The following is a 9,246-nucleotide window of genomic DNA, read 5'->3' as shown; positions in this document are numbered from 1 at the left end:
TGAAGTGACCCTAAACGAGGTCAGACTGACAGCGTTTTGGGAGAGGCAAGAGCCTTTTGACAAAGTGTTTGTAGAGCTGTGCCCCTTTCAGTCTGAGCAGGGAAGGGAGGGGGGCTTCTGCAAAATAGGAGTTGGCAGAGACTCTCACAGGCAGGGGCCCCAGGCCTTTTCTAGCTTGTAGTTATTCAAAGAAGCGTTATTTAATGGGTCTGTCTTTAGCAGCTCAGGCGGCTAGGGGATAAGCCAGGTGTAGGAATCCAGTGCTGTTGGAGAATCCTTCCTCAAGGTGGCCTCAGAGAGACCAAGGAAGAGGAGGGCCAGCCTAAGGAAAGATCAGCTCTTCTTACTGACACTCTGCCTTGCAAGTTTATAGCCCAGAAAAGTGCAGACTATTTATATCTCTGTGGGCCCAGCAAGCACAGATTTTCAAGTTTTATGAAGACATTCCAGCACTTACAATGATATTAAAATTTAATGCTTGTGCTTTGCTTAGCTAACAGTATCTTTTAGAGGTGGAACTAGATGACAGCCCAAGCTTCTCTGACGTCTGCTTGTCTGGCATCCCATTTCAGCCCTTCTTGCACTGAGCTGTCACTGGCTGCTTGGGGCAGAGACTCATTTGATATCTGTCTCATCAGACTGAATATGGTCTTTCCTCTCTGCAGGTATGTCACAGTGCTTGGAAGTACCTTTCAAGGGCCAGCTTATGGAATGATTTCCCATCATCAATCTTCGATCCCAATGTCTTAATGGAATTCTTACTCTGCTGTTATAGCTTCCTGTTAGATTCACAGCAGGATTAAGGAAAGATTTTGTGTGTACTGCACATTAATAAGATCAGCCTCCAAGGAAATCTATGACATAGAGACTCACTGCTTTTCAAGGCAATTGATAAGGATTTAGGCAAAGGCACTGATTATACAAAAACAGGTTAATCCCTGACCCAAATACAAGCAAAATTATGAAATCAGTGAAACTTAAGTTCTGTGTTTTGTGCCAATAAAGCCAACTTTAAGAATTAAATTCCTGAAAATAAGACAAAAACAGAGAGGGAGGCAAACCATAAGAAACTCTTAAATATAGAGAACAAACTGAGGGTTGCTGGAGAGGAGGTGGGTGCGGGGGATGGGCCAAATGGGTGATGGGCATTAAGAAGGGCACTTGTTGGGATGAGCACTTGGGTGTTATATGTAAGTGATGAATCACTAAATTCTACTCCTGAAACCATTACTCCACTATATGTTAACCACCTTGGATTTAAATTAAAAATAAATAAATAAATAAATAAATACCCCCTCTGTGGAAAAGATAAATTAAAAAATAATAAAAAAATAATTAAATTCTTTTTCATTTATTGGAATATCCTATGTCTGTAGTTCTCAAAGGGTGACATGAAGACCCCTAAATCAGAATCACAGATTCTGGGAAGATTGACAACAATATATATCGCTTATCACCACCCCAGGCTGGTTCAATGTTGAACAAGCATTTTAAACACACCCACATGATTTGAAAACAGTTGACTTATTCAAGGGCCATAGTTAGGATGGTTAAGAGGAGAGTGTGTGAGTAGGCTGTTAGCTGTAATTTATCTTTTGGAGTCTACATAAAATTTTATTTAAAAAAAATATTTCTGTGATTCAAAGAATTAGAAGATCTCCAGTGTAGTGGCTACAGAATGTCTTTTCTCAGGTTCCAAACAACTGCCAGTTGTTTGCCATGTGACCTTAGGTTAGGGAGTGGCAAATGACAAGGGTTAGCCAGCTTGTTTCAGTAAATAAAGTTTTATTGAAACATAGGTCCACGTGTTCATTTACTATTGTCTATGGCTATTTTCAGCTATAATGGTGGAGTATTTCTGACAAAGACTATATGGCCTGCCAAGCCTTAAACTGTACTTAACTAGCCCTTTAAGAAAAAGTTTACTGAATCTTGAATTAGGTAAGTTAAAGTCTCTCAGTTTCAGGTTTTCTCATTGATAATATGAAATTAATAGCACCTATCCTATACAGTTGTTGAAATAATTCAATTACATAGTTAATGGAAATTTCCTAGTATGACTTCTAATAATACTTTCAATAATATTGATTGCTTGCTTGCTGTGTGCTAGGCACCGATTTAAACCCTTTACATGGATTTTCTTATTTGTTCTTTATTACAACTCTGTGAAGTATTATTATTTCCATTTTACAGATGAGAAAACAGAGGCAGACAGACTGAGTAATCTGTCCAAGCTTATACAAACCACAATGGCTGAGGCAGGATTTGACCTCAGAGCCTATGTTGTTAATCAGTATGCTGAATTTCTTTTCTTTTCTCTTCTTTTCTCTTCTCTTCTCTTCTCTTCTTTTCTTTTCTTTTCTTTTCTTTTCTTTTCTTTTCTTTTCTTTTCTTTTCTTTTCTTTCTTTTCTTTTCTTTTCTCCTAAGTGAGAAAGAGAAAACACAATATGGGGAGGGGCAAAGGGAAATGAAAAGAGAGAGAATCTTCAGCAGGCTCCACATCCAGAGTGGAGCCCTACACGGGTCTCCATCTCACCACCATAAGATCGTGACCTGAGCCAAAATCAAGAGTCTGGTGCTTAACCAACTGAGCCACCCAGGTGCCCTGGAATTTCTTCCAATAAGGTTTCCACCCCCTTCTGAAGTTGGCACTGCCTGTACCTCTGCTCATGAATCTTAAAATAAGCTCTCTGAACATGAGAAAATTGTGAAGTGGGAAAGGGATTGTGGATTTCACCCAACAGAAAGTTACCATTTTAAGGTTAAGGACACTAAGACCCTGTGTTCAAAGCCCTGTTGGCAGATATGTGCAAAACCAGGACTTATGCAGGGGAGCCCTTGCTCACCAATCAGCTGACAGCATTGAACTCTGTATAGGAGGGCACAAATGGTTCTTTGGGGAGATGAGTAAGAACTAAACACTTAGTCCTTACTGCCCTCAAAGTTTGTGACTCTTTCAGAAATGTACATAGACAGTGCACAGACTGAGTCTTCAATGCTTGTTAAAACCCTGACTATCTTCTAAGGGGGCCATATTGTGTGTATCACATCTCTGCCCTACCCCACCCCCGAGGATTCAGAGTTTTCAGCAGTATATATCAATATGGTGATACTGGTTATTAAAATATCGAAATATTTCTGTATCCATTGGAAATCATGGTTTCCCTGAGCCTGCTAATGCCATAACTGGACCCCCTTACCCCCTCAACTTCTCACAATCCAACAGTTAAAGACTTAGCCCCTGGCAGTCTCTGACTGTTGAGTGCAAGTGCAGAGCTAATTGCTAAATTCAGTAATTCATATGTCACTGCAGCCTGGCATTATTCACCCCTTTGGTACAATAGGATAAGCTTAACCCATCATATTCTCTTTCTCAAGAATTTGCACCTAGAAGACAGGACAGTGGGACCTTTCACCTGAGGTCTGAACTTTAAGATGATTGTGGAAAGGGTTGTGTCCACGGTGGGCTCTGAGCAAGACTGAGATGTGAAGAAACTGAGACTTCCTGACCTGCAAATGCTGGAGGGGAAACAGTGGAGGTGGGGCTCATATAGACACAAACAGTGACACCACGAAGGAGGGCAGATGGCCCAGAACAGGGACAGGGGAGCACTTGGTCCTGAGATCCATTTCAATCAATGAGTATTTTAGACTCTTCATGGGTGCCTAAACAAAACTCCTTTTTCCTGAAGGAAACTGTTCTTGCAATAAAAGAATCAGATAAATCAGTATGGTTTCAAGGCAAAAGTCATTCATTCCACTTAATCTTTTTTGATTCTTTTCAAGTTTATTTATTTATTTTTAAGTAATCTCTACACCCAACATGGGGCTTTAACTCATAACTCATAACCCTGGGAGAGCAGTCATGTGCTCTTTCTACTGAGTCAGCCAGCCCCTCCCCATTTATACTAAACTACAACAAGAGACCTACTTAAATTGTAAAATCTTTTGTATCCAGCACTGCACTGTAGATATCTTTGATGGCATCTGTGTGACGGGCTTGAATACTATGACAAGACAGACCCTTGCTGTGGTGAGGTTAGACAAGGTTAGCAGCTGATGCTTAGAAGCCTGCAGAATGCTCTCCTCTCTCATTATTGGCCTTGATTCAGGGCTGCTGCCCATTGGTATGAATTATCACTTCTAATAACCAAATGGCCACTGAAATGGTAATGAGAATATTATGGTTTTCCAAATGAAAAGCCTCAATCTAATACATTTTCCTTTGAGAACACTAATTTGAAAATAAAATCATAGTCAATTTAAGCTGAGTTAAATACAAGGAACAATGGAAAATAACCAGCAAATGCCACTTATACCACTGCTTTAATATGGGGGCACATACATCTATATCGTCCATCTATAGTTTCTTCCTGGGGAACTAAGGACAGTTGGTGAAAGATCTGTCACAGCTGAATCTTTACAAATGATTATAAAATGCACTAGAAGAACCAAAGACTGAAAGAGATGAGAAAATTTAAGTAGGAATGTTGATAATAGGCAAAAGTATCCCAGGGGCTAGGCCACAAGTGGAATATCAAGCTGATGTGACAATACTTAGGAGAGAAAAACCGCTTACCTGAGATTCAAAGCCCAATATACATCTTTACTCTCTGCCCTCTTTCCTCCACACTCTCTGTGCCTTCATCTCATGGACAGTCCTGGAGTCACCTGTCTCTCTGTCTCTGCTTTCCTTCTATTCAGGAAGCCTAAATCTGATGGAAATTTGTCCAGTCTTACAATTCCAATACCCCCACCCTTTCCAAATTCCTATTCAGACTATGAATTGTCATTGCATTTTGCATGACCTCTTGCACCACAACATTTAAAACATTTAAAACCTTGGTTTCCAATATTTGAGGAATATGTTCTTTTATTATTAGACTATAAGCTACCTAGAACTTTTGCACATATTCCTTCCTGTATGCTTGAAATAAACTTGTCCTACCCTCCCCTGCCCTCACCATAGCTAATTAACTTTTATTTATTTTTAGATGGCTGTATTAAGGACACTTTTCTGGGGAGGCTTCCTGGACTTCTCAGACTAAGGTGCCACGTGACTCCTCCTTCTCTTTTTGGCATCCTCTCATGGCTAGATATTTATATAGTTATCTAGTAAATGTCCATCTCCCACACCAGACCAGCAGGGCGATGTGAAACATACAGACCCCCAGCCCCTGGAGATTCTGATTCAGTGGGTCTGGGGTAGGCCCTGGTGGGGGCTGGGTCTAACAAGGACCCAGGTGATTCTTATCATCAAGAACACTTGGCAGATGCTGCTTTAGGTCCCTGGAGACTCCAATTCACTTGGTCTGGAGCAAGGCCTTGGCAGACTTTGAGAACAGATAATATTTCCATGTCCAGTTTCTGTTTTAGTTTCATGTCTCTTGAATGAAGCCTTACCCTTTTTTCATAATATGTGGCTTTTAAAATCCAGACTGATGAGAATATCTGACTTCTGGGTGAGAAAGAGCACTCATAGCAACAACCTTTTCTCATTGCGGGCCTTGATTACACCTGTTCTACCCAATATTCCCTTCCTGTTTCTACAAATGATACTTTTAGGTGTCCCCTTCATTGGCAGAGTCTGTTATAGCTAAGATATTATCAACCTCCATATTATGCACTCAGGGAACCCTGGGGTAACAAACCAGACAGCGTTTTTGGCAAAAGAATTTGGCCATAGAGTATTTCTCAAGAAACAGGCACTAACCATTAGGCTGGGCTAAATCAGATGCAGAGAGACAGCCTTTCAGAGGGATTTCAAAGGCTCCTACAGTCACTTTCCAAGTCTCCCACCATTTCCATCCCCCTCAGGTAACTGGACACACGTGGGTGACAAGAGATGGAGAAGCACACTGAGGCAGGCTTGCAGACCTCAAGATTTGTCTTGGGGGCACCTGATCCCATCTTTCCGTTTACAGTATTCATGTTTTCTGCTCTTCAGTGTCTCCTCATAAACACTGAACCCAGAAATGTATTTCAAAATTTTGAGAAACCAAATTAACAAAAGTCTCTTTAAAATACTTCGGTAAAACTTACTTTATTTCCATTTAGATCATATTATTGAGTTTCCTAAGAATTTGCTTTTGTTTTTCAGTAGAAAATTTAGACTATAACCTAAAGATTATTAACTTTACCCATATATAGTGATGGAAATTTATGTGTATGATCACCTTGTAGGACATTTACCTGAATGTAAATATTGCCTCATGAATCACCACTATCTTTGATATAACAACTTATTACAGATAAGGAACTCAACATGTTTGTTTCTTCCAAGCCTCTTTAAAGCTGAGCAGCTTTGTCCTCAGTGTGGCATTTCTTTGCATCGAATCCTGTGGCTCTCACCTTTGCTGCTCCATTAAAGTGCCATTTAGGTTTCATTCCACTTGGGGGCAGTATTGTACTCCTGATTGCAGCTGTCCTCTTGTTTTTATAACTTGAAAATGTTAATTTGGGAATCTCAGTGGAAATATCCATTTAGTAACAAAATTGGAAGATGCAGGGTCATTTAGCCCTGCCTATTGCCAGCTGCGAGCTCCCTCTGTAGCAGACTTGGTGGCCAACTCATTCTAACTCCTTTGTCTTGGCATCTTCTTTTAATATCACTACCTTCTGAACCTTTTTATCTTTCTGAATGCTTTAAAGATATGACTTGCAGTGACAGCTTAGCATCAACAATCATGACAGAGGCTTAGCCAAAAGAGGGCCTAGAAAATGATATTTTACTTCCAGCTGTTTCTTGTTGCTATTAGCAAAATCCATTGGATTTTTCTTTTAGGAGAAAGATTACAATTGATTGAGGTAAAAGAAGACATAAAAACAGTGGTTTTCATCCTTGGCTGCACATTAGGATAACCTAGGAGGTTATATAAATTCCTGAGGCCCAGGCTGTAACCTAGAACAGAGATGAAAATGTCTAGGGGAGGAAAGGAGTTCAGGAATAAGCATTTTTTAAAAGCTCTCCAGGCAGCTTCAATGGGTAGCCATATTGAGAACCACTTACCTAAAGGAAAATTTGGAGGGCTGGAGCTAACTGTAAATACAGAAGAGTTCTAGAATTAAAACATGCTAAAAATGAGCCAGAAATCAGAAAAGCTGGTTTCTAGTTCCTCTTATTTTGTTGATTATTCATATGTCTTTGGACAAGTCACATCATTACCTTGGGCTGTTCTGTAAATGGTGTAAGGACTGAAGGTCATGGGATGTGACAATCATTTTAAAACAGACTGTGTTTCACAGATTTTTGTTATTGTAATAATTTTTGGAACAATATCACTCTGTTTTATTGTATTTATGGGGCTTAAACAGTGCTCTATTCCCTCTTTCTGGATTTGACCTCTTCAGTGTGTTCTGAGCTTCATGCTGATGTCATGGAAGCAGAATTTTCTAGATGGGTGCTGGGCAGGGATTTGTATTTTAAAAAACAAACTGTGGGACTTTCAATTCTGGACAAATGGAGTACATGAATTTGTCTCTGACCTTCTAAGTAGAGCTAAAAACTGTAGACATTACATGCAAAGCAAACATAGGATGTCCCTGAATGGTGAAGAGAAGCTGGACTTAGGAATCCTAGGATTCCAGAAATGTCATGACACTGAATTTTTTGTTTCTTTTTTCTTCCTGTATACCCCAGACTGGCTACTGGAGAAGCCTACAACCCAGAATTTCAATGGGCACAAACAAATGAAGTCCTAAGGAAAGCCTTCTCTCTCTTACCAAAAGACTGGGAAAGGTACAGCCAGGCAAGACCAAAACTTTTTCACAATAAAGGCCCTATTCCAGCAAAACATCAGGGTAGAAACCATGCCACACCTTTACCTTGTAGAAAAGGTTGAGATATTTAGTCCACCCTGGACTGGAGGTAATGAATGCTCTCTCCTCTCCATGCTGAGGCACGTTGGGAGCCTGGATCTCTACCCCCATCCTGTGGTGGTAAGGCACCCCTCCCTGCACCCTCTATCCCAATGTTCAGTGGAGGCCACTCAAGAAGCTTGAACTTCCATTTCCATCTGATGGTAATGAGTATCTCCCTACCTCCCGGCCATGGTGGGATCAGTGGAGGCTGAGTCAGGGAGTCTGGACTTCCATCTCCTTTCAGTGGTAAAGAGGAAGAGGGTGTGTTTCTTCCACCACTGGCCCAGTTTCAGCATAGGCCAGCTAAAACAAAGAAAAATTAAGTTTAAGATCTAGAGTCTTAAAGCATCATTATCCTAAGAGCCAGAAATATCTCAACTTGAAAGAGAGAAGAAAATCAACAGATGCCAATATGGAGATGACACAGATTTTGGAATTATCTGATAAGTATTTTATTTTATTTTTAAAATAAAGTTTATTTATTTATTTTGAGAGAGAGAGAGAGAGAGAGAGTCAGCACATGTGAGAGCATGAGCAGGGAAGAGGCAGAGAGAGAGAATTCCAAGCAAGCTCTGCAAGTGCTGGCACAGAGCCCAAGACAGGACTCCATCTCACAAACTGAGATCATGACCTGGGCCAAAATCAAGAGTTGGTCGCTTAACTGACTGAGCCACCCAATGCCCCTCTTATAAATATTTTAAAGCAAATATCTTAAAAACGTTTTAATAAGCACTTATAAGCAAACCTGAAAGAAATGAAAACAACTGTTCAGGTGATTTTTATGCACTCCAGTGTTTGAAGATCACCAGTGCAGGGAGTTTAGGCTTCTTTGAAGAGGTGAGGCAGCTGGCCAATGAAGTCTTTGTTTCTTAAACTGTAAACATTTCTGTGAGGTCCTAAGCCTCCTTAGTCTTAAATATTTCTTGAATGCTTCCAACTTATTTCTTGGCAGTATCATGTAAACCTAGACTGCATAGTGGCAAATATAATATTCAACCTCATTGGTCTTTATAGCTGAAGGTTTCAGGATCCAAGAAGCAACATCCCTTGGTGGGCTCAGGATCCAATTGTACAGGATCCCTGACTAGCTCACATATGACCTAAGCTACATCTTTTCCTAGAGATCTCTACTTCTCTTTTGTATTGACTGCAGCTCCCACACCCCTCTACCTTCAGCTTATTGCTTTATTCCAGTGTCAATTTAGGGGAGTTGGGTGGGTGATTCAGTGACAGTCATTTCCATGGCAGCTGGTGAAAAGTGGGGCAAGAATGAGGGGGAGATTCTGTAGTCCTCTTTCTCCTTCCACTGCTACCACCTTTCTGGGAACTCCAACACAATATTCTTTCCTTAGCAGCTGCTCCAGTGTCACTTCCATCAAAATCCT

Source organism: Acinonyx jubatus, chromosome D2 (assembly GCF_027475565.1).
Source record: "Acinonyx jubatus isolate Ajub_Pintada_27869175 chromosome D2, VMU_Ajub_asm_v1.0, whole genome shotgun sequence".
NCBI lineage: Eukaryota > Metazoa > Chordata > Mammalia > Carnivora > Felidae > Acinonyx > Acinonyx jubatus.
Note: the sequence above shows the minus strand (reverse complement) of the source record.